Genomic DNA, 3173 nt, shown 5'->3' with positions numbered 1-3173 from the left:
CCAATTCGAAGCCAAAGTCGCGTATTTTCCTTGTTGTGGAAAGAGATGATAGTCGGAGGGGGCCGAGTCAAAAGAATAAAGTGTGTGTCTACCAATTCGAAGCCAAAGTCGCGTATTTTCCTTTGTTGTGGAAAGAGGTGATAGTCGGAGGGGGCCGAGTCAAAAGAATAAAGTGTGTGTCTACCAATTCGAAGCCAAAGTCGCGTATTTTCCTTTGTTGTGGAAAGAGATGATAGTCGGAGGGGCCGAGTCAAAAGAATAAAGTGTGTGTCTACCAATTCGAAGCCAAGTCGCGTATTTTCCTTTGTTGTGGAAAGAGGTGATAGTCGGAGGGGGCCGAGTCAAAAGAATAAAGTGTGTGTCTACCAATTCGAAGCCAAAGTCGCGTATTTTCCTTTGTTGTGGAAAGAGATGATAGTCGGAGGGGCCGAGTCAAAAGAATAAAGTGTGTGTCTACCAATTCGAAGCCAAAGTCGCGTATTTTCCTTTGTTGTGGAAAGAGATGATAGTCGGAGGGGGCCGAGTCAAAAGAATAAAGTGTGTGTCTACCAATTCGAAGCCAAAGTCGCGTATTTTCCTTTGTTGTGGAAAGGATGTGATAGTCGGAGGGGGCCGAGTCAAAAGATCAAAAGATAAAGTGTGTGTCTACCAATTCGAAGCCAAAGTCGCGTATTTTCCTTTGTTGTGGAAAGAGATGATAGTCGGAGGGGGCCGAGTCAAAGAATAAAGTGTGTGTCTACCAATTCGAAGCCAAAGTCGCGTATTTTCCTTTGTTGTGGAAAGAGGTGATAGTCGGAGGGGGCCGAGTCAAAAGAATAAAGTGTGTGTCTACCAATTCGAAGCCAAAGTCGCGTATTTTCCTTTGTTGTGGAAAGAGATGATAGTCGGAGGGGCCGAGTCAAAAGAATAAAGTGTGTGTCTACCAATTCGAAGCCAAAGTCGCGTATTTTCCTTTGTTGTGGAAAGAGATGATAGTCGGAGGGGGCCGAGTCAAAAGAATAAAGTGTGTGTCTACCAATTCGAAGCCAAAGTCGCGTATTTTCCTTTGTTGTGGAAAGAGATGATAGTCGGAGGGGTCGAGTCAAAAGAATAAAGTGTGTGTCTACCAATTCGAAGCCAAAGTCGCGTATTTTCCTTTGTTGTGGAAAGAGATGATAGTCGGAGGGGGCCGAGTCAAAAGAATAAAGTGTGTGTCTACCAATTCGAAGCCAAAGTCGCGTATTTTCCTTGTTGTGGAAAGAGATGATAGTCGGAGGGGGTCCGAGTCAAAAGAATAAAGTGTGTGTCTACCAATTCGAAGCCAAAGTCGCGTATTTTCTTGGCTTTGTTGTGGAAAGAGATGATAGTCGGAGGGGGCCGAGTCAAAAAAATAAAGTGTGTGTCTACCATTCGAAGCCAAAGTCGCGTATTTTCCTTTGTTGTGGAAAGAGATGATAGTCGGAGGGGGCCGAGTCAAAAGAATAAAGTGTGTGTCTACCAATTCGAAGCCAAAGTCGCGTATTTTCCTTTGTTGTGGAAAGAGATGATAGTCGGAGGGGTCGAGTCAAAAGAATAAAGTGTGTGTCTACCAATTCGAAGCCAAAGTCGCGTATTTTCCTTTGTTGTGGAAAGAGATGATAGTCGGAGGGGGCCGAGTCAAAATAAAGTGTGTGTCTACCAATTCGAAGCCAAAGTCGCGTATTTTCCTTTGTTGTGGAAAGAGATGATAGTCGGAGGGGTCGAGTCAAAAGAATAAAGTGTGTGTCTACCAATTCGAAGCCAAAGTCGCGTATTTTCCTTTGTTGTGGAAAGAGATAGTCGGAGGGGGCCGAGTCAAAAGAATAAAGTGTGTGTCTACCAATTCGAAGCCAAAGTCGCGTATTTTCCTTTGTTGTGGAAAGAGATGATAGTCGGAGGGGGCCGAGTCAAAAGAATAAAGTGTGTGTCTACCAATTCGAAGCCAAAGTCGCGTATTTTCCTTTGTTGTGGAAAGAGATGATAGTCGGAGGGGCCGAGTCAAAGAATAAAGTGTGTGTCTACCAATTCGAAGCCAAAGTCGCGTATTTTCCTTTGTTGTGGAAAGAGATGATAGTCGGAGGGGGCCGAGTCAAAAGAATAAAGTGTGTGTGTCTACCAATTCGAAGCCAAAGTCGCGTATTTTCCTTTGTTGTGGAAAGAGATGATAGTCGGAGGGGGCCGAGTCAAAAGAATAAAGTGTGTGTCTACCAATTCGAAGCCAAAGTCGCGTATTTTCCTTTGTTGTGGAAAGAGATGATAGTCGGAGGGGTCGAGTCAAAAGAATAAAGTGTGTGTCTACCAATTCGAAGCCAAAGTCGCGTATTTTCCTTTGTTGTGGAAAGAGATGATAGTCGGAGGGGGCCGAGTCAAAAGAATAAAGTGTGTGTCTACCAATTCGAAGCCAAAGTCGCGTATTTTCCTTTGTTGTGGAAAGAGATGATAGTCGGAGGGGGCGAGTCAAAAGAATAAAGTGTGTGTTCTACCAATTCGAAGCCAAAGTCGCGTATTTTCCTTTGTTGTGGAAAGAGATGATAGTCGGGGGGCCGAGTCAAAAGAATAAAGTGTGTGTCTACCAATTCGAAGCCAAGTCGCGTATTTTCCTTTGTTGTGGAAAGAGATGATAGTCGGAGGGGGCCGAGTCAAAAGAATAAAGTGTGTGTCTACCAATTCGAAGCCAAAGTCGCGTATTTTCCTTTGTTGTGGAAAGAGATGATAGTCGGAGGGGGCCGAGTCAAAAGAATAAAGTGTGTGTCTACCAATTCGAAGCCAAAGTCGCGTATTTTCCTTTGTTGTGGAAAGAGATGATAGTCGGAGGGGTCGAGTCAAAAGAATAAAGTGTGTGTCTACCAATTCGAAGCCAAAGTCGCGTATTTTCCTTTGTTGTGGAAAGAGATGATAGTCGGAGGGGCCGAGTCAAAAGAATAAAGTGTGTGTCTACCAATTCGAAGCCAAAGTCGCGTATTTTCCTTTGTTGTGGAAGAGATGATAGTCGGAGGGGGCCGAGTCAAAAGAATAAAGTGTGTGTCTACCAATTCGAAGCCAAAGTCGCGTATTTTCCTTTGTTGTGGAAAGAGATGATAGTCGGAGGGGTCGAGTCAAAAGAATAAAGTTGTGTCTACCAATTCGAAGCCAAAGTCGCGTATTTTCCTTTGTTGTGGAAAGAGATGATAGTCGGA

Source organism: Octopus sinensis, linkage group LG5, assembly GCF_006345805.1.
Source record: "Octopus sinensis linkage group LG5, ASM634580v1, whole genome shotgun sequence".
In the NCBI taxonomy this organism is placed as follows: domain Eukaryota; kingdom Metazoa; phylum Mollusca; class Cephalopoda; order Octopoda; family Octopodidae; genus Octopus; species Octopus sinensis.
Note: the sequence above shows the minus strand (reverse complement) of the source record.